This window comes from Aythya ferina (assembly GCF_964211825.1).
Source record: "Aythya ferina genome assembly, chromosome: 1".
Taxonomy (NCBI): domain Eukaryota; kingdom Metazoa; phylum Chordata; class Aves; order Anseriformes; family Anatidae; genus Aythya; species Aythya ferina.
The window spans coordinates 107,087,662-107,110,761 of NC_140296.1; the positions used below are offsets into that span (position 1 = coordinate 107,087,662).

A 23,100-nucleotide genomic window follows, 5' to 3' on the forward strand; every position below is an offset into this window, starting at 1 on the left:
TTTATACAATTGAGATCAGGCCAGTCATTCTCACCTCTATGCCCAGCAGGATTATATAGCAGATTGTCTTGGAAACTACACTAAAGCACATGGAAAATAAGGAGGTGATTGGAGACAGTCAACACACCTTCACTGAGGGCAGACTGTGCCTGACATGTCTGGTGGCCCTTCTACGATGGGGCTACAGCATTGGTGGACAGGGAAAGAGCAACTGATATCATCTACCTGGACTTGTGCAAAAAGTTTGACACTGTCCTGCATGATAGCCTTGTCTCTAAATTGGAGAGACATTAATTTGATGGATAGACCACTCAGTATGTAAAGGAATTGGCTGGCTGGTCATCCTCAAAGAGTTGTGGTCAATGGTTCAATGTCCAGGTGGAGACCAGTGACGAGTGGTGTTCCTCAAGGGGGTCAGTACTGGGACTGGCACTGTTTAACATCTTTGTCAGTGACATGGACAGTGAAAGTGAGTACACCCTCAGTAAATTTGTTGATGACACCAAGCTGTATGGTGCGGCCAACACACTGTAGGGAAGGGTTGCCATCCAGAGGGACCTGGACAGGCTTGAGAAGTGGGCCTGTGCAAACCTCATGAAATGCAACAAGACAAGTGCAAGGTCCTGCACCTGGGCTGGAACAATCCCAAGAACAAATACAGGCAGGCAGAGAATGGATTTAGAGCAGCCCTGATTAGAAGGACTTGGGGATGTTGGTTGACAAGAAGCTTGACATGAGCCAGCAACATGTGCTTGCAGCCCAGAAAGCCAGCCATATCCTGGGCTGTATCAAAAGAAGCGCGGCCAGCAGCCTGAGGGAGGTGATTCTCCCTCTATACTCTGCTCTTGTGAGACCCCAGCTGGAGTGCTGTGTTCAGCTCTGGAGCGCCCAGCACAAGAAGGACATGGAAGTATTAGAACTAATCCAAGTGAGGGCCACAAAGACGATCAAAGGGCTGGAGCACTTTCCCCATGAAGACAGGCTGAAGGAGTTGGGGTTGTTCAGCCTGGAGAAGAGAAGGCTCTGGGGAGACCTCATTGCAACCTTCCAGTACCTAAAGACAGTCTACAAAAAAGCAGGAGAGGGACTCTTTATCAGGGTGTGCAGTGATAGGACAAGGAGTAATGGCTTTAAACTAAAAAGCATAGATTTAGATTAGATATAAGGAAGAAATTCTTTACTCTGAGGGTAGTGAGGCACTGGAACGCGTTGCCCAGAGAAGCTGAATTCCAGGGATGCCCCAGCCAAGGAAGCATTAAGTCCATGTTGGATGGGGCTTTGGGCAAGCTGTTCTAGTGGAAGGTGTCCCTGCCCATGGCAGGGGGTTTGGAACTAGAGTATCTTTAAGGCCCCTTCCAATCCAAACCATTTTATAATTCTATGATTCTAATTCAAGAACTATGGTATACTTTTATGAGAGATGTAACAAAAATTTGAATATTTTAGGTTTTGTTTTTTAAACTCCTTCTTCCCTTATTAGACTTCTGGTCATTAATTTTTTAAGATGCCACAAAAGTTTTTTTCCAGCCTATATTCCAGAAAAGGTATGAGCTAATCAGAGGGGGCAAACTAGGAATACCTTTTCTCCCATTCTGCATTTTCTTCAGTACTGTATTTGTATACACAGACATAGCTAGATTCATGTAAAATCTTGGAGATCTGCAAAGTTGATTTTCAAATCACATGGGTAGAAGTGAGATATTCTGCCTTCTTGTCCATAAAAGCCAACTTGCTAAGCTTCATATTTAGAAATGAATGTATAGACAGAAGACAACTGCTGTTCACTGTGACTTACACACTAATTTTAAACTAAAACTTGTTTGGAACTCAAATACAGGTTGCCACTTAAAATGTCACTGTACAATTATTTAGTATGATCTACTTTTCCACGATACATAGACTAGATTTTAATATTGTAGATATAATATTGCTTGTATAAAGAGAAGACAGCTATTTAATACTATCTAGAATTCAATGTGCATTACATTGCCCTTTGTTGGGGCACATACATTCTTTTTTAACGAATTATCTAGAACTTGGTCATCTTACAACCATACAAGACATCAGTAATGGTCCAGCAAGCAAAATCCAATGTTAGCATATATAGACTCTTTCACAGAGGAAAAGTACATAGGAGAATTATTATTAACTTTCTTTGCAAATATGCATTTTGTAGTCCCAGAATATTGCAAACAGTATTTGAAGTATAACCTTTAAATTAAACCTACTGGATAACAAGGCTGCTTTATCCAAGACTTTCTTCCTCAGCTTTGTTCTGCTCTTTCTTTTAAACCTGAGATTAAAGCATTTAGCTTCTGCCTATATTTAAGCTCTTAAAGCTTTCTACCTTATAACAGTGACAAAAAGCCCTGCTTCTGTCAATAAAATGTTCCGATGACCTGAACATCATTTTAGTGATAGGCTACCTGAAGGAAGCCTGAACAACCTCTTAAACTATACCTGAAAAGTGATGTAAGCATTGTACTTCATTTCAGATGCTTGTCATGGTTCTGATGTATGAAATTGCACAATTTAGCAGTGGTAGAGGAAGAACATCTCTAGGGGAAGAAGGGTTGTTTTTTATTTTTAATTCATTATGCTGTTCTTATACTGCTACATCATACTTACACAGCTGATCATTTAATGGCACTAAAGCAAAGATTAACATTGTCAGCACTGTGCCTTCACCCAAGTTTCTTTTCAAAAAATAAAACAATGTAAAAAGAAGCACTGTTTAGTGGGAATCACCTTCAGAAGATATATATGAAAAGTGGGGATGGAAAGCAAACTATGACAGCAAAGATTAACACTTCTGTCCTGAAAGGTTTTGTGCTGTTCAACATAATACTTACATTCAGTCATACTTAGTACGTTCAATGTGTGTTTACAATACACCATTGGGCACAAGAGTCATACATACTCTTTAAAGGGGTGAATTGTGAGGAAACAGCCAAGAGACAAAACAATGTGGTGGATACTAAAAAGCTATACAATGCCAAGGGGAAATGGAATGAGTTCACAGAAGTGCAATACTGCAATGAATTATTAAATATTCACTTACATACAGACATCTCTGGGTCAGACAGTCCCTGAGCAGCAAACTGGTGTTCTGGGAACTATCACTGTGTACCTGCTTTTTTTTTTTTTTTTTTTTTTTCCCCTGGTCCCTAGGCAGCCTATTCTGGTCATTCTCCAAGACAAGATACTAGATTAACTGGATCCATCCAGTGGTTATCAAAGGCCAGCTTTATTTTATATATACAGTCAGCTTTTACAGCTTTTATAGAAGGTTAGCCCATTTGGTTTAGAACCACTAATAATGGTAGTAAATTCTGTAGTTTCATCTTTCCTCAACTGCCCCTTCAGAAAGGAATGGATACAGTGAGCTAAGCAAAACCCTCCTGAATGCAAGCTTTGTGTAACTTAAAGAACAAACTCTAAAGGTTCCAGCAAAGTTTTTAAAACTAGAAAGAAAAAACAGTAGCAAGTCATGAAATACTCAAATTTTTCCTATTAATCTATTCTTGAAATTAAAAATAAAAATGAGCTCCAAGCAGAACAGCCAATATGTACCACAGAGGTGGTTCTGTGAATATTTTTCTCAATGATACCAAAAGTCTGTTTTTTTTTTTTTTTAAATAACTACGGTTTGAGTAATAATCTACAGAAAATTTGATGAAATATGCATATAGTATCACTATGTAATCCTGGAACGACAGATGTCCTAACTAAATTATCATGTATTTTATAGGTCACATAGATGAGTTGTTACTTCTTACAGCATAAGTTATTATTGATTCAGGAACTGCTAAACTATCTTATTACATATTTAATTACAAGCAGTCAGGTTTAAACAGTTAAAGTTGTTTGTAATGGGTCATCAAGTATCTTTGAGAACCATTCCATTGCAAGTGAGCTCTAAAGGTCTGTCTAGCCCAGTACCCTGTTTCTTCACAGTTGCCAGCAGAAGACAGAGCACTCAAATTATATAGCTCCCAGCTTTCTACAGTTTATAGGCCTTCTGAGACAGATTAAATATTAGTACATAATAAAAGGATATTCACAAACATTAAGTATATTTATATTTAATATCCCTTGATTACTTTTTCTATGTTTGTAATCACTTTAGATGATCACTTTTAGAACTAGTCTAAAGCTACGGCTTTCTGTGACAATGTGATCTTCGTCCATCTGTTATATGAAGGGTATACTTAGTCCCATTTTACAATCACTCCCAGTTTTTACTTGGAAAACTTCATCTTCTTCACCACAGTCCTGACTTTACAGTCTTCTATCATATCCCCCTTCAGTGCTCTTCAAGTCTGAAGAGTCCTCTGTAAATTATTCGTACAGAAACCATTCCACAGCTTGACCGTCTTTATTGATTTTCCTTCTAGCTTCCTTCCTAGAACTTTCTAGTTCTACTATACCTTTCTTAGATGAATAGTTCTGAGAGAAAAAAACAAAATCTTCCGGTATTAGACTAGGGATTATATTCCTCTGTGTCACAGATCTTACGAACTATTCGGTCTTTTTATTGGCTTAATTTTGAGTCACCATTCACTGCTAAGTGAATATATTCTTCTAAAACAGAGAATATTTCTACTTCCAGCATGTGGAACATAACCGTTATAAGGTAGATTGACCTGATATTAGTATTTAAGTGGGGTTAACTATGGCATGGGGTTAATTTGAACTTCTTTTAAGTTAATTGAGACCCTCATATCTGCTTTTAGATCAAACCCCTACCAAGACCTGAAGGTAACTCTGGGTATCTCAGTTCTCCTGCATTCATCTTACAAAAGCTTAGGGAAAGGACCAGTTTAAAATGGCACTTAGCCAAGAAAGTTAGGCGTCCTTAATCACTGACATATTTATGGATAATAACTTTACTCCTTTGTTTAACCTGCCTTAGTCACATCCACTATGCCAGACTTAGCACACTGCTGTATCTTCAGAAGGAGCTGTACTTCAGTGACACTGCACATTCATTAAGTCAATTCCTGTATATGGAATTGCCATTGGTTCTTAATAATTTTAGAGGAAAAAGAATATGCTTAATTGTCCTACAGATGTCTTTTTCTGGGACACAAGCTTTTCAGAAACCGAGATTCTAAACTACAAGCAACTCCAAACTATGAGTAAACTTGTGATAAAAAAAAATCAATTGTCTGTATGATCGTTTAAGTCAAAACAGCCCATCTCATTTTCCATTTAATTCACATAAGTGGTTATTATGAAGGTGTAAGAAACAGACAAGCAAACAAACAGTCCTCATTCGCTATGTTGCAAATAAATATTTTATAAATAAAAAATAGCCATTGAACTTCCCTAATACGGAAGCACTGTTCAGTAATTCATTTTACGCCCTAAAATTGGTAATGCTGAGAAATCTGGAGAGAATGCTGGATTTTGTTTTTGCGAGTGTTGACATCGCAGATGACACCAAGTTAGGTGCGTGTGTCGATCTGCTTGAGGGCAGGAAGGCTCTGCAGGAGGATCTGGATAGGCTGCACCGATGGGCTGAGGTAAACGGTATGAAGTTCAACAAGGCCAAGTGCCGGGTCCTCCACCTGGGGCGCAATAACCCCAAGCAGAGCTACAGACTGGGAGATGAGTGGTTGGAAAGCTGCCTGGCAGAGAAGGACCTGGGAGTGATGATGGATAGTCAGCTGAATATGAGGCAGCAGTGTGCTCAGGTGGCCAAGAAGGCCAACAGCATCCTGGCTTGTATCAGAAGCAGTGTGGCCAGCAGGGCTAGGGAGGTGATCGTCCCCCTGTACTCAGCTCTGGTGAGGCCGCACCTCGAGTACTGTGTTCAGTTTTGGGCCCCTCGCTACAAGAAGGAGATGGAGGTGCTCGAGCGAGTCCAGAGAAGGGCAACAAAGCTGGTGAGGGGTCTGGAGAACAAGTCTTACGAGGACCGGCTGAGGGAGCTGGGCTTGTTCAGCCTGGAGAAGAGGAGGCTCAGGGGCGACCTTATTGCTCTCTACAGAGCTCTCCTTAAAGGAGGCTGTAGCGAGGTGGGGGTTGGTCTGTTCTCCTACGTGCCTGGTGACAGGACGAGGGGGAATGGGCTAAAGTTGCGCCAGGGGAGTTTTAGGTTGGATCTTAGGAAGAACTTCTTTACTAAAAGGGTTGTTAGGCATTGGAATGGGCTGCCCAGGGAAGTGGTGGAGTCACCATCCCTGGAGGTCTTTAAAAGACGTTTAGATGTAGAGCTTAGTGATATGGTTTAGTGGAGAACTTGCTAGAGTTAGGTCAGAGGTTGGACTCGATGATCTTGAGGTCTCTTCCAACCTAGAAATTCTGTGATTCTGTGACTTCTCCAGTGATAGTCACTGATTTCTGAAGCATTATATCCAAATAGCATCTATTGTGTCACCTTTCATTGCCAACCTGTCATTTATAAACAAGGCTTTTTTTAATTTTTCTTTCCTATATTTGTGTCTATTGAGCAAAGAGAGAAGCTTCAGCACAACGCATGTGGCATCATGCCAGAAAAGCAAATGAGGAACATTTCAAACCAAACGAAAAAACAGTTGAACTCCATAAATCCAATCACTGGATAATCTCTCTGAATTTCTGAACCTTGCCATGGAGCCTTAGGCACCTCAGCTGGAGTCCAATGATCCTTAAGACCTTACTCACATTCTCAGACCCAAGCCTAATTGACATGCAAAACAGACCAAAAAAAATCCGCTGTAGGAATCAAAAACTTGTAATGAATTTTGTGGCAAATTTACTATTTTTTTCCAATGCACAAAGCTCAGTGTAGTTAGTAGAGACAGGAAAGTACCACAAAACTCATTTACCTCCCTTCCTTAAGCATTTATTCGCACAGACGTGTGAGTATGATGTGGCGCAATATCAGAACAAGTCCTAAATATTTAGCAGCTACTGATTTAGTTGGGAAAGCATTTCCAGAATCACTTTAAAACTGACAAACAAAAAGCAAACAACAACAAAAACAACAAAATAAGATAGGATTGTTTTCAGTTGCTTTATCTGTGGATGTATAATTTGAAAGATTGTGTTTTGTTCTTTTTTTTTCACTCAATGCGCAGAAAGTGTTTTCAGAATTCCCCAAACAAGTCAGCCCATTCATGTAGAGGTCTTACCATCAGGTCAAGCCCTTCCTTTACAAATGACATGAAAATAAAACGGGAATTCCTTTTGTGCTAAGTGATTTCCTGGGTTCCTGTCATGAGACACACTGCCTTTCCCAGCAGGTTTCAACAAAATACTCCAGTTGCTCCATTGTGGGAGGAGGTAAGGCACACAGGCAGACTTTTTCAGCTCCCCCTGAGCTGATCATCAACTCAGGTCTATCCACGGCAGCAACACAACGTTCATGCAGAAGTTGTCAGAATTCTGTTCATCACATAATACATACAAGAACGAACATAAAAAGAGCACAGAATAATCCTCCAAGGATGACAGCTCTCCTCATGCACTCACTCCAGCCTCACAGAGGCCCACCGTTTAACTATTCCATTTCCCTGGCTTGCATTTAATTTGATTTTCCACTTAAGGAATGACTGCATTTATTGACTCATGTAAGCCCATCTCTGCGGAAAAAGCGAAGCCTCCAAAATTTATCAGGGAAGAATCTAATAAGCTTATTAGATCCAAGTATCTCCAAAACATTGCCTAGTAAAGTTTTACTTCATTTTATAGCGAAAGATTCTGAAACAAAGACTACTGTAGGGAAGCCACAAATAAACAAAATGTTGTGGACGACTGGTTACAGAACTACAGAAAATAAAATGAAAAAAAAGCTTGAGTATAGTCTTATGTAAGGTTAAAGCCTGTGATGTAGCATACATTATAAGCAGAGTGCACTACAAGAATAATAGTAATATCAACCGATTTTATGTAATGAAACAAAACATACCGTATAAATGAATAACCACTGTCAAAATTCTTGTATTTTCCACACTTACTCTAAGATGACCCAAACAGTGAAGGCTTCAAGATAATTTCATTTGCAAATCTTGCAGATGCTTTTTGCAATTTCTAGGTGTACTATTGCTATTACTTAAAATGAAAGCATAATTAACAGTCATATAATTTGTTATTACACCTAATTTTTTGCAGGCCTGTGCTTTTGAAAACAAACATGCTTAGACATTGAAAAGGGAATGCACATTTCAGAAAAAAAAATCTTTACTTAGCGTTCATGGTCAATATATGCAGCAATCATGTTTAAGCAATTAATCACATTCCCGAACTCTCCTTATGCAAATAATCTTCATGCAAATTACATTTTGCTTCTGTCCACACTACGGTTTCTTATGTTCAGATATCCAGATTCTTGGAGATTTTTTTCTCCTTCTAAAAGGAAACTGTAAATTTGGTGTGTATCTGTTTTCATCTATGCCTGCACAAAGACTTTGCAGACAGCTGAAGTTTTGTTCTGCAAGGTTCTATGCAAAGAGCAGCGTGTCACCTTTTCTAACACCATCTTTCACTACAAAATTACTTTGGTCCCCATGTTTTTTTTATATAATTTTAACTAACCACTGCAAATGGCTCTGCTCACAAACTAATATCAAACTCTAAGAGTCCATGAACACTTTTAAACAGCAGACAAAGATCATGTGATAAAAACCTAAACGGGGAAAACCTCTCAGCCTTGCTAAGGCATACTCATTTTGCACAGGCCTTAATTTCCACTGACTGAACGACTCTAATAAGCAGTCAATTTGATCGGGCTATCTTAAAATCCTTGAATATTCACAGCTTTCAAAATTTTCAAATTTTGGAATTCAAAATTAAATTTTAAAATTTAGTTTTGCAATAATCAAGTGTCTGGTGTTAGATGCTTTCAGAATCTACTTCATAGTGGATCCTCAACTAACTGAGACCAGCACAATTCATGTACCGATCTTTTCAAAGGCTGCTAACTTTCCTCCCAGGAAACCATACTGCCTGTTTACAGAAAAAAAATCTAGTGTCTGCAGACATTGTATGACACACACTACTATGAATTCCCTTCCATACCTGCAGCTGGAGCTCAGCATATCTGTTAGTGCCCTATGTCTGCTTACTCATGAGTGGGACTTCCAAAGTCAATTCCCAGATCATCTAACTAGCAGCTACTGATTATAGATTACTATTATCAATATTAACAAGAAATATTAATGGAATCATTGGTAGCATTACATTAGACAATTAGATAAAATTAGATAATAAGTCTAGAAGTGCAACATTTCTATGGAATATTCTTAGTGTATCTTTTAGTCTTTAAGTGCAACACCTTCTTGGGCATCACAACCTTTCACTTCTGTTTCTCTACAAGAAGGACAACTTGAATGCAATAATAAAGAAATAAAATTGAGATGGAATTTTTAAGTTTCATCCAATGTATATTCCTAATTGAAAACAAACAATTTTTTTCCATTTTCCTTATAATTTCAAAACATATATTTATACTTAGGCATTAGAAGCATGGCCATATGGATAACCCAAGAAACACAACAAAATTTCCAGATATATCCACAGACTGCTTATGTCCAGTAAAAGACAGGTTTAGATCTTTATAACAAGTGCTGACTTACTAAGTTATCTGTTTTCATTTATCTGCCAGTGGCAACATTCATTGAATTGGCACAGTTTATTTCCTGCATATGACCTTAATGGGAATCAGTGTAAATATTCAGGAACAACAGAATGAAAACATACTCATGTACACACAACTAAACCTTTTACCAGGCTGATAAAAAATACCCATTTCCTGAAACATTTATTTACTTATCAGATCAGTTATCTGGTAAGTAAATACTTACTGAAATTTCTGTGGTAAAAAACTTGACATATGCCTTACGCTGAATTCTGCCATTGACTTTATTTTTCTGAGTTTTCATAAATAAATATTTGTCATAGTTCACCAGTTTAAAAAAGTATATTCTGTTCATGGGATACATGTATTTGTGAGCTCATCATATAGTAAAACTGGGCTGTGTAAGTTATTTAAAAATGGAGATTATTTGGTCAAACTGTATGGTGGGATCCCTATCAAAAAATCCACAGTAGTTACAGGAAAAAAAAAAGACTGGACATTGAATTAGGCTCTCTGTGAGATCAGATCTCAGTACTTAACAGATAAAAACCAGTCTTTCACCTTTTCTGTGCAGAGGAATAACACTGAAATATATACACACACACATATATATATACACACACACGTTTTCACAATTGGAATATTAATATACTAGGATATTGCCATGGATTTGTCTTGTTTCTGCAGTTCCCAGATAAATTGCTTACTTATTTACACTTTTGTGTATATTTGTTCACATATATAAATATTGGTTTGACATGTCTTATTTTTCCTTTCTGATTTGCAGCTCTTCACCTGCATGGTGTACAGACTTTGCACTTTTAATTGGCTCAGCCTTTCATTCAATATTTGCTTGTGTTAGCTCTGTGGAAACGAGGTGTTGCAACACTTCACATTTATATTCATGTATGTAGAATTTATATTTTTTCTGTAATGGTGTTGGTCCTTTTGAGGTTTCCAAAGGAGTTTCATCATCTTTGTTTTAAATGCATGGAACAAAAATACCTATGGAAGATGCAATAATGAACTAAATTTGTTATTACGCTTATTTTTCCCTTTGAAAGACACATAGCCTGAAAGTATGTACCTACCTGGGAACCCAGTGTGAAAAAATACAGTGTTATTCCCCATTAAAAATGCATTGAGTGTTATTTATTATGTATGCACATACATCTACATATAAAGGGCTTGTATCTATTTTTAGCTTCTCTAGATGACCAGATTTACTCATCCCTCATTCAGCCTAAACTCGGTGTGTTCACACTGGGCATATAAACATGGTTTAGGCAACAAGGATTACTTCCACAGTAAGAAGTAATTTGGCACAGACCACAGCATCTGTGCTGAGACTCCTCAAACCTTCATTTTAGGAGGTTTTCAAAACTGACTTTAGTCTAGCAATGCACCCACTACTCCTTTCCACCTACAGGGCCTTACACCTTTACTCCAAGGCTTGCTGAAGCTATCTCACAAACCTTTCCTTCCCCACCTGCAGGCACCCCATGAGGATCTTCAGAAATCATCTGCATTTTCTCTTTAACTCAAGTAAATGACCTTAATACACCACCATTCCCCTCATACCACCATTGTTTGTGTAAGGCCTCGATCCAAGCACAAACTTTCCTAAGTAACCAACTCAGTAGCTGCAATGTTACAAAGGACACAGAGGCTGTCTAGTTCCCCTCGCAACATCACATTTGGGCATTATCACTACTATGGACTGCAGGGGAGAAGTTGTAGACAAAATGCTGCCACAGCTATGGCAGAACACCTTGAATGGATGGACATCTGTAATGCAGGACTTTCTGTTCCCTGAAGACAAGTGGAGAGCAAACTGCCTGTCTGGGAGCCCTTGACACTCTGACTGTTTTGACCGAGGTTGAGCAGAGGTTGTGGGCCTGGGGCAAGACCACAAATTCCCTTATTTACCATTTGGTAAATTACCTTATTTACCATTCATTGCAGTTAAATATAAGTTCTGAAAACTTTCCATCACAATTATTGTTAGTAATACAACTCTACCTGTAACTCACTTCCTGATATAATAAAGTTTGCTATCAGACTAGATATTATGATATGGCATCATAATATGATATACAATTTCATTTAACAAAGCCACTATGGCATATGCTTTGGTTTTCCAGTTCACCTCTTTTTTCATGGACAATAAAAAACATTTTTTGTTGTTGTTGTTACACAAATACACGCATGGTAAAGTGTAAGCTGCATTTTAGCAATCAGCTTATGTGACGAAAAGTCATCAAAACACGGCTGACTAATGCATAGTAACCACATATATTAAAGCTAAACTCAATTTTCTATCCAGAAATTCAGTCTAGTAACAGTTCCAAAGGAAAAAATTTTGTTTGAAATACATAAGCTTCAAATGTAATGAATGGTCTCTCAGCTTCTATAATGCTTCCTGAAAACTAGATTAAAGTATAGTAGAAAACCTTGCAGGAATCAGTGAAATCATAGTAATTAATAGTGGAACTTTTCAAAAAGTCCAATCAAATACCCTTCTAAAAATACTCCCTTTGCGTCATTATCCTTGTCAGTCATACCTTTAAATAAATCCCTGCTTAAAAATAATAAAAAGAAGGAAATGTATAAGTGTATACTCACTGCTGGAGTGACTTCATAAATTGATTAATTTTTGAAACATTTGACTCTGATTAATGAGAAAAAGACAGCTGAAATATGTGAACTGAAGATATAAATATACTCTAGCTATTTATATTGCCATTTTTCAAGCTGTCTTTTCTAAGGATTATATAAAATTAATATCTTATACTTTGCATAGAATTTGGCCACATATATATACTTATTTATTTTAAATCATAAGATCAGGACCTCTTGTTACTTGTTTTCTGTAAACAAAGATATTGGTGTATCTATAACTGTAATTTATGTCACATCACATGAATAATACATATGTGAAATTATAAAATTATTTCAGCACCACCTCACAAACACTGGTGTAGATCTTGAACCTACAATGGCCAATGACAAGTGAATCCCTTCATTTGTACTCTAAGGGAGCTGAACTCTGTTCAAGGACTCCACCAATGCACCAAAGGAACACAAAGTTCCTCACCCACAGCTCATTATAGCGTAAGAGTATTAGCTATACTATACACTTCTGTACTACCTTCAGCGTGTGAGAGCACTGCAGATTCCAAGAATCACATCAAAAGATCTAACAAGAGCCTAGCATATGCAGTTAAAAGCCAGAGGTGACTCAATTTCCAGGGGCTTACTTTAAATATTTACCACCTGCTCTGACTCTGGAAAGTATTTAATATTTAAAAATAAAGTAAAAAGCCTGACTGTTGAGATTCCTTTTACTGTAGATAACAAATATCACTGTTTTTTGTTTTTTGTTTTTTTTTTCTCTTATGCAAAAGTAAACCTGCAATTATTTCAAGTGTAGTTTTATCTTCAAGGTTTCAGCTGCAGAGCAACAATGATAGGAATAGGAACCAATGAGAACTGCAGGTGCTTCTTTTTAATAAAAGCTAGTGCACTGCTCTTTGGCAAATTATTTTTGTTGCTGTTGTTCTGAAGACAGCATATCTACAATTCACACTTTAAAATACTGATCAATAAAAGTATTATTATTGGTGATACAGATTGAGAATATAAGCGTATATTGAAATTTATGAGTTTTGCATGCAAGAAAACGACAGGATATAGCTGCTTATAACTGTCATCTTTAAATCTTATTTCATTTTTTGTATCTTCGTAAGGAATTAAAATTCCTTTATAAGATATTTGGTATTTAAATTCTGAGGGGTGACCAAATCCAGAAGTTAAAGCTGAGGCTTGAGATAAAATTAAAAAAAAAAAAAAAAAAAAAAAAAAGAAAATCTAGGAGGCAGAAGTAGTTTGTGCTTCAGCCTTAAATGATCCTGATATCTGATACAATGGAAAAGCTGAAGAAGAGATTAGCCATTTGAAAAATGACCATTTCAAAGCTGTTCATTGATTTCTTAAAGGTCTATTCACTAAAAATACATTTAAAGCATAAATAGCAAAGATCTTACTAGTAGGTCATTACTTGGACTCAAACTGCTTGTACTCTGCGGCTTCAAAACAGTATAAAATATCGGTACCCTCGTAATGATTGGCCAGGATTGTGGGTGTCAGCTTGTCCATTGCAGGACATGAAGGCTAAGAGGTGCTACTAAAAGAACTCGGTACAACTGCAAATATGAAAGCTTCAAATCACCCTACAATCATTTTAATACTGTTGAAGATACCTCACAGATAGTAGATGAGGCTTTTATTCTACAGAAAGATCATAGTCCATGCAGTGGACATAAGGATGCATCCACAGGTCCAGCAGCAGCCAGGGCCACATGCTCACAGAGTGACAATGCTGGATTCAGTAGAATGGGTAAGCAAATACGGCGAAGGGAGAGGAGACAGCAACTTAGCTACAGCGTGTAACTGACTGCTGGTATATTTGGATTGGTACATTAGTATATCAGGAACAGATTATTTTGTCGTCAGCTGCTATTCAGAACACTTGGTATGTTGAAGGCAGATGAGGTTCAAGAAGAAAAAATGAAAAAATACAAAGGTGAAATTCTTTCAGGTAGGAAAGGAAGAAAGAAAGAAAGGGAGGAAGGAAAATATGGGCCAGAAAGTTAAGACCAGAAAGCTTAACTACATTCTTATGATGCCTCAGGAATACTGGGATCAAGGCAGACATTATTTATAGGAGGAGAACCCACAAGCCATGTGAAATTGCCTTTCCCTTGTATTCAATACTGAGCAGGCCTCTGGTGGGTTACTTTGTCCAGGAAAGAATACTACACAAAGAGGGAGATGCATCTACTGAAACACTGCAGAGGACAGCCATGACAAGTCAGACTAGGAAAGAATGGAAGAACGGGATGGCCTAACCTCAAGAAAGAAGTGCAGGTGTTGGAAGGAGGAAAAACATCCCTCACATTCACAAGGAACAGGACTAGCAGAGCTTAATCCATAGCACAGAAGGCTGTAGTTGGCAATGACAAGAATATGAAGGTCTGTAACCATGCTGGGGACCATGTCATCTCATAAGTGGGATCACTTACACTGAAAGTAAGTTAAGCACCCACTCCTCAGGAAGATTATAACCACAATTGACTCTACCTAAGTGTTGAGAACGGAACAAGATGACATCCAGTGGCCCAGTGAGCCCACTCTTCTGCAGGTTCTATTGTGCTGGTTTCCTAGGATACATTTCACATAATTTCTGACACACACAGAATTATTCCTCAAACAGGTACCCAAACACAAACCACGAGAAATTGTGGCACTAATAGTATTGACCAAGTTCTGATTTGCAAGGACTTCTTTGTTTTAAGTGATGAATGTAGAACATTATCCCCAAAATTACTACGCAGCCTGTGAGGACAATTAATTTTTCTGAGAAATTGCAAGGTAGTTAATTAATCTGACTTAAAGTTAATTAAAATTTTACTCCTCTAAGAAAAGAGTTGGTCCATTTAGCATATGTCAGTCTTTTTCTGCTAATGACCTCAAAAAGAAAATATTATAAATTCTTGAACTTATTTTTAAAAGCTGCTGAATTCCTGTATATAACCCTCAGTGCACGAAAACTGAGTGCTAATTGTTTGTTAATTTTTACCTAACCACAGTGAGACTAAATACCAGTAGGTCATTGTGACATTACAGCTAATAGTCAACCAAATTTGCACACAAAACTTCTGCTGTATGTAATATATTAGGAGTCTGAGGGAGAATGGGTAAAGGCAGTAGAAATGTAATATGGGAGGGCTCAGTTCCCTTCTCATAGAATTTATAAATCACATTCCACTTACTATTGGGCAACAGTTCCTTAAAGACTCCCTTATTATACCATTTACTCTGCTGGAAGAAGCAGCACTATCAAGAAAAATGTGACTATATATGCCTATAGAGACTGCAGAAATGTGACTCAGAGACTGAGCTCTCCCTTTTGCCCTTATACAACAGATTGATGTCACTAATATTTCAAATTAAGGATCTTATGCATCATCAACATGCTTTGGTTGTTTCACAGTACTGTGGAGATCCAAAACAACCATAAAATGCAGCTGAACTGGCTGGCATGCTCTACTTGCTTTAGTGTGCTGATGAACCTGCTTTTAAAAGTTGAAATAAAACATAATTTAAGATACTAGGTGAAATCAAAATATACAGTAAAATTACACTCTTCTTGTGCATTATTATTATATATGTTTCAAAATAATTTTAATAGACTAAAACCAAACATACTTAGACTATATATGCTATGAATTGGTTCTTCAAGTACAACATATAAAAAGGATGGGATAATCCTCCTGGAATGTGTTACTGTAATACAAAAATACCTCTAAGCTTCATTCAAAGGACTTTAAATCGGTAAGTAATATTAACTCTGATGTGTAGCCCTACCACAAGAAAGATACTGAGAGGAAATGTGAAGGGAAGAAATCTAATTAACTCTAGAACTTTTTCTTTTAAAACAGTATTTGGATATCTAAAAGACGCCAATTATCGTGCATCCTAGCACATGCTAAAACTTCAGGCATACAAAGCTATTTTTGTAAATATTTATGTGCATAATACCCAAACTTATAAATATTATTGCTGAGAAATCTATGAATAAACATTCTGGCATTTTCAATAAAGCCTTCAACACCCTTTCATATTTTATCTTAAGGCACCTTCATCCTTTCTTATTCCATCAGTTTACTTAAACTACTTGAATACACTGAAAGAAAAGCTGTGGTTTAAATTGCACAATAAAAATTTATTTTGCTTTGGTTTTAGGTTTTCAGGTTTTGTTCTTACTTTTACACTTTTACTGGACAGGAAAGCAGACAGAAACTTATCTGAAATATACATAATATACATACTCTTTATACTCTTTTTTTTTTTTTTTTTTTCCAGAGCATAGTGGAAACTGGTAGTATTTGAAATATAAAGCATTAAAATTAGTCGTTTCAAATATACCTGAGTAACTTTGAAGAGAGAGTGACAGAGACCAAATTTAGGCTCCTAACTTGGTCAGGTACTTTATAGCACGCAATAGTGTTGTGCTGTGTTAGGTCTAGACATCAAAAAATACTTGACTCACAGTCTGAGCTAAAAAAGTGTCAATGTACTAATTGCATATAATTTTAACTTATTTTGGAAATATGATCAAGATAGTGACTCTCCTTCACATGAAAAAACACCATGGCATTTGACATTTTGACAAAATAGTCTTTTGTTGAAAAAATGGGTAACTGTAGCCAATTAGGGTCAGTGACTGCAGACAAACATAAACATGCTTCAAAGGTGCCCCTCATTTCTCTATTTCCTTGCACTGCCACGAGCTTCTTTCACCTTCAGAGAGCCTTGCAGACACTCGCCTGCCCTGGCAAAGCAACCAGACTGTCCCACCAATCCCAGCCCAGCCGTACGGAATAAGGGTTCAGGGTTTTGAGTGGAAGTACTAAATGAGGACTTCACTGTGATTTGATTTAAAGACTTCTAAAGCAGTATGACATTTTTAGGCAAAATGTTATACTGAGGATTATTACTAATAGTGACTTCATGCATGCATTCAAAGACCTGCAGATGATTGTTGGTAATTCAAACTGAATTTCAAGTCTAAAGGAATAAGTATAAATTAGAAAGTTTCAGTATAAACACCAGTTCAAGATCTAAAGTACTTATGACTTGAAACAAGCTTAGTTAATTGCTAATCAATAGACTGAATCCTGAGAGAGAATGCTTTTAACAGGATATGGATAATAGTAAACCTGATATGCAGTCTTAGGGGGAAAAAAAGAGAAGGTAAAATATATTGTCTAGAATGATAAAACAGATTTCAGAAGCACAGGAAAAAAAATAATTGTTCATAATCCATATTTAGGCTATGTAAATTTAATCTCTAAAAATCATGGAGCAGTATGTTTTTCTGCTTGCCATATTTAGTAACATATTTAGTAACATATTTAGAAATACATAACAATGACTTTATGAAACTCAAGCTTTTTGTAGGAGATATTTTGAGGCAGTTCACAGAATGGGTACAAAGTTAAAATGCTTTATATAGCAAAATTCTGCCCTTTTGTTTTTTTTTGATGAATGCATATGGATATACTCAAAAGCAAAAATCAGAAGATAAGAATTAAAAATGATACACGGAAGGTGAATTTGCATATCAACTTGAGAATACAGATGGAAATGAAGGTGTATTTAATCAGGCACTTTATATTAACATTATTGATTACCTGAAGGGTTCTAGCTGTCACAGGCAAATGTCAGATGCTCTAATTAGATTACTGTACAACTTGTATAATAATTAATTGCACAGGGGATTGCATATAAAACAAATGTAGTGAATGTGTCTTTGTTTTTCACTTTTTTTTTTTTTTCTCCTCAACAGGTCTTTTACATCTGCTGGACGATAACACCAAGTACAGTTTCTGCATGCAGATTTGTTTAGGGATGTTCGGTAATTTTATGTATGCAGACAGTGTGATTCCTATCTCTGGCTTACCAATGGGTCTACAAAGCCTCTCAGAAAGATTAATTACAGCTCACATCAATTTTGGCCTCTAGATGTCATGTAAAGAACATAACACCAAAGACAAAGCAAAAGAATTTTTATTATGTCCATCAGAGAAAGAAGGAAGAATAACAGGTAGGTACTGGAATTTTAAAAAGGGTTGGGTTTTCTGTTCGCATTTTTAAAAATAACCAAAGTTCTTAAAAGTGGGAAGTAGGTAAAAATAAGTTCAATGGAAGAAATGGTACTAATTGAAGAACTACTTCTGTAAATCAGCAAGATCTGAGGAAATATTAAATGAGGTTCAAGAACTCACAGATGTCATATAACTGATATCCAAGGTTAAAAATGGTACAGAAAATACAGTAACTCTCAAGGATGCAACAAAAATACAGTTATATACCTGACCTTTTGCACCAAACTCTGTCTGCAGTTTCAAGCATTTCTCAAAATATTTTTGATACCACTCACAAAAACAATTTTCTAAATATATTATTTGCAGTTTTAAACTGCACAGTAAAAAAAACAAAACAAAACAAAAAAAACCTTTGCTCCATAACAGCATTTATCTAAGGATCTTAAAATGCATTAGTCTTGCAAGTATCATACAAAATAAGTTAACAGAATTATATTCATTTCTGCAGATCAGTGAATAGAAAGAAAGTTATTGAAATGCAGGTCACGACTGTAACTCCAAACTGATAACAAGGCCAAAATCCTTTCCCCATCAAATTAGACATTCATTATCAAATATTAATAAAAAATCTGACAGGAAATCAATTTTGATTCTACAAGGAATCTTGCATGACGGGTTTCTAAGACAGCGTGTTTTTCTGTTTAGTAAGACACCAGAAAAGTGTTAGGTGCCTTCAGGCTTAGATGCCATCAGTGAACAGCTTCTCATCTTTATTCAGGCACAGTGCATCCTAACACAAAATACCCATGTTACGCAGAGACACAGAGAAAGTCTGTGTCCTAAATGTTGAGTCCTGCACAACAACTGTAAGACAAGCTAGTGCAGTAACACTGACCTTATCCTTGAAGACCACAAACAGTTATTTATAACCTGTGCAGCACTAGGGTGCTCCACTGCTTCTCCACTGTATGGCTCTATCAGCTATACATCCCTTACCTGTCCAACAGCTTGTGCATATTCCTGTCTTACATGCTTCTCCTAAGGTTATCATCAGGACTTGATCAACCTGCCAATATTAAAATTTTATCTTTGTTCCTACTCACTGATGATGACTTTCAAGTACAGAAGCACAAAATGAACTAAGATCCAACTTGTGCCAGTTATCACCTCTTGGTAATGGTTATTTCAAAATGATACCATAAGTTGCTATACAACACTACATAGAGTATAACAGTACTTGCATACTTCCTTAAGTATCCATTTTTAATTTTCTCTCCTCCCACTAAAATATCTTTCCCTTTTCAGTATTTTCCTTATTAATCAAAAATAGCTGCAATACACTTGCCATGCTGATCACACTAAATAGATCTAATCCTTTAAGAATGCTGTTTTCAGGACTTAAAGAATAATGAGATTAGACTCCACTTACAACCAATACATTCTGCTTGAAATTCACAAGTGCCTCAAACGCATAAATACACTCAGCCTTGATACACAACACTGAGTATTTTTAATCAATCTCTGGTATGTTTACCCACTTGTCACTTTATTTCACTTCTATTAATAGTAAAGACTCAAAGGGAAGTATTTCAATGTAAGATAATGGTTTTACCTCACATTGTTAACTCACAAAACCAAATCCCATTCCTCACCTTACTTTTTTTTTCTGTTCTCTGATTTTGAGGAACATTAAATGTTAAGCAAAAGCAACTTCTAAGAAAATTACCTCTTGCCTCAGCTTCTTGCAGTTGCGTCCTATTTAGGTCATCCACTTTCCACAAGTCAGTGCGAACTGCCAGTAGGAATCAAGAGCAGAGTTTCATGCTTTGTTTTTTACTATGCACACTTAAAATTGTGAATGATTTTGGTGTGTGGACCATTTCTGCACCAAAACAGGTATCTTCTTTCTCAATTCCTTTTTAAGTAACAGTCTATAGGAAAAAGTTGCCCTGTCCATTGAATAAACATGGCATGACACCAGTTTAGAATGAAAAGTAAATGAAACTGTGTATGAATGGCAACACTTCTACAAATGCATGGATTAAATGGTCGTAACTAGAGGTCTCTCATGATCAAAAGTTCTGTTCAGATTGACAAGTTCTCTTCTGAACAGTCCCAAATTTATGCTTAAATTGCCTTTTGGCACACCAAATCTTTGAGACTGAATTCAAAAGATTGGAATAACAGTTTATGAGTGCAAAGAATTCTCTACAAGCATAAAAAGTATGGAAAAAAATGAAAAGGTTAAGCAGGAAATTATTTAAAAGCATGTTTCTCCCTCTTCTAAGAGATTCTAACCTTGAAAAAGAAATAGTTTCTACAAATTAAACAGTGAAATACAAATGAATTTTTAAAACACCAGTTAATATTTTGTGTCTTGAAATTAATTAAATTAAAATATATTTCAGGCATACAAAGTGCCTTTTACTCAATTTAATCACTGGTTAATTTGATCCTCCATTTAATTTGATCAAAACCCCAGGAATCATATCAGCTGTATTAAAAATAGCAAAACTTTCACTCCTTATTTTGATTAATTTTCATTGCCTTAGGCAAGTAATATCGGATAATTCAATCACTGGTTATAGAACACTGCCATTTTAATTAATTATGAAAATGAAAAAAATTAAGTAAGAACAGAGATAAAAGCCCAAGGAAGAAAATGTATTTATAATGAAAGGACAATTACAACTGAATGTTGTGTTATTAAGACATTGTTACTAAAAATTTTAGTTCTACCATTTATCATTCTAACCCACTTGCTTACTGTTCAAGCCCAGTAAGCAGCTTCACGTCTGATTATACTGGAAGTATAGGAAGCTCAAAATTCAATGTAAAGAACTGCTTCCTCTTGATATTTACTTACAAGTAGAAGCCACTCGGAAATAATATGCATTTTAGCCTTCTAAGGAATTTCAGTCCTGCCTTGAGGTAAATCTCCTTGGACAGGCTTGTCCCTGATTTCCCACCTCTCCAGGAAAAAAATGCTGTCAGAACTGTCTCCCAAAGCAAAGGCAATTATTTAAACAAAGCTGAAGAGAGAAGAGGGGGAAGAAAATATCGAACAGGTCTCTTCGTTACTTACCACCCTTCTTGTTCTATTCTCCTTTTCTTCTCACTACCCACAGTGTCTGGTTGGAGAAGCAGAAGAGGTAATTCTGGTGACTCAGGAGAGACAGACAGATACCCTGAAGAAGCGTTGACGCTGGCAGCACTTAGAAAAATGTAGAAGATTGGTTCCATAATTAAGTGCTGATCAAGCAGACTGGTATTATGCAGATAAATGACACTGTAACTTGTCTTCAAAAATATGGCAGGAATGCCAGTGTCAGTGATACACATAAACTCCAGATCCAGGGAACAAAGATGGTGGTGCTTATGATGCTAATTCAGCATTTAGAGGGAAAAAAAATGTAAATAAAATAAAATAAAATAAATCCTATTTTTTATGTTTTGTTTTTCAATTTTTGTTTGGGACCTCTTCCTCCCCTCCCTCCCCCCTCCTTTTTTTAAGATTCATAATATTGACTCACCAGTCCATGAATATAAAAAACATTCACTCAAAACTAGTGGAATTGTGAGATAGTATGGTTTTACCCATACTGGGCAGCTGAGCTCCACTACAACCAATCTCTCACTCCCCCCTCCTCAAAGGAAAAGGGGGAGAAAATAAAACACAGAAGGCTTAAGTGTTGAGATTAAGGACAGGGAGATCACTCAGCAATTATCGTGATAGGCAAAACCGACCCAGCACAGAGAGATGAATATAATTTATTTCCTATTACTAACAAGCTAGAACAGTGAGAAACGGAAAACAAACTAAAAACACCTTCCCCAATCCACCCTCTTCTATGTCCTCCCACACAAGCAGTGCAGGGGAACAGGTCATGGGGGGCTGCGTCCGTCCCTAATGCTTCATCACCACTGCTCCCTCAAGGTCACCCTGCCCCTGCTCCATGTGGGACCCTCCCACGGGATGCCATCCTTCCCGAACTGAGCCTGCGGGGGCTGCCCACAGGCAGCAGCTCTTCAAGCACTGCTCTCACATGGCTCCATACCAGGGGGTCCATCCCCCAGGAGCAAACTGCTCCAGCACGGGTCCCCCACGAGCGGCAGCTCCCCCCAGACCTCCTGCTCCTGCGTGGGCTCCTCTCCACGGGCTGCAGCGTGGAGATCTGCTCCATGTGGGACCCATGGGCTGCAGGGGGACAGCCTGCTGCACCAGGGGCCTCTCCACAGGCCGCAGGGGAACTGCTGCTGCCTGCCTGGAGCACCTCCTGCCCTCCTGCTGCACTGATCAGGGCGTCTCAAGGGCTGCTTCTCTCACACGTTCTCACTCTTCTCTCCCAGCTGCTGCGTCTCAGCAGTGTTTCCCTTACTTAATTCTGCTCTCCCAGAGGCCTAACCAGCGCCACTCACTGGCACGGCTCTGACCAGACGTGCTTTTGGAGCTGGCTCTGACCAGACATGGGGCAGCTGCTGGGCTCTGCTCACAGAGGCTACTCCTTAAGCCCCATTACCAAAAGCTTGCCACATAAACCCAATACAATTTGCCACTGCCCAGTCAGTCAGGCACCAGCCAAAGTTTTGATGTTGCGAGGTTTTTTGTTGTTGCAAATTAAGGTCTGCTGAGATCTAGCGTTGAGGGGAAACATGTCTCCCCACTGGTCCCAGATTTCATCGATGCACATGATACTAAGAACATTGAAAGGACATTGAGTAATTAAAGCACTGATGAGTACCAACATGAGGTTTATTTCAAAATGATAAATCAAAATATTGTTATATATTCTCCTCCCATCACACATCATTTTTTGGCTCATAACTGAGAACCCATTTCCTCGAGTAAACTGAGATATATCT

General features: G+C 37.5%; 2 long non-coding RNA genes across 4 annotated transcripts in view; one reads left to right on the plus strand and one right to left on the minus strand.

Moving 5' to 3' along the window:
* Nucleotides 1-21,443, minus strand: part of LOC311430362 — a 48,044-nt gene extending 26,601 nt beyond the window's left edge. The window contains exons 1-3 of one of the 2 annotated variants that reach the window (XR_014688734.1): nt 21,323-21,443; nt 19,964-20,029; nt 19,227-19,303 (exon numbers count right to left, since the gene is read on the minus strand). This is a non-coding gene — a long non-coding RNA (uncharacterized lncRNA). Of the gene's footprint in view, nt 1-19,226; nt 19,304-19,963; nt 20,030-21,322 lie in introns of those variants that run through there. The other variant, XR_014688733.1, reaches the window with a different exon arrangement.
* On the plus strand, nt 9,436-21,498 carry LOC311430361. 2 transcript variants are annotated; one of them, XR_014688731.1, is made up of 3 exons: nt 9,436-10,471; nt 17,979-18,236; nt 21,366-21,498. It is a non-coding gene; the product is annotated as an uncharacterized lncRNA (long non-coding RNA). The 2 variants fall into 2 exon arrangements; XR_014688732.1 differs by lacking the exon at nt 9,436-10,471 and adding an exon at nt 10,496-11,500.
* The last annotated feature ends 1,602 nt before the right edge of the window (nt 21,499-23,100 follow it).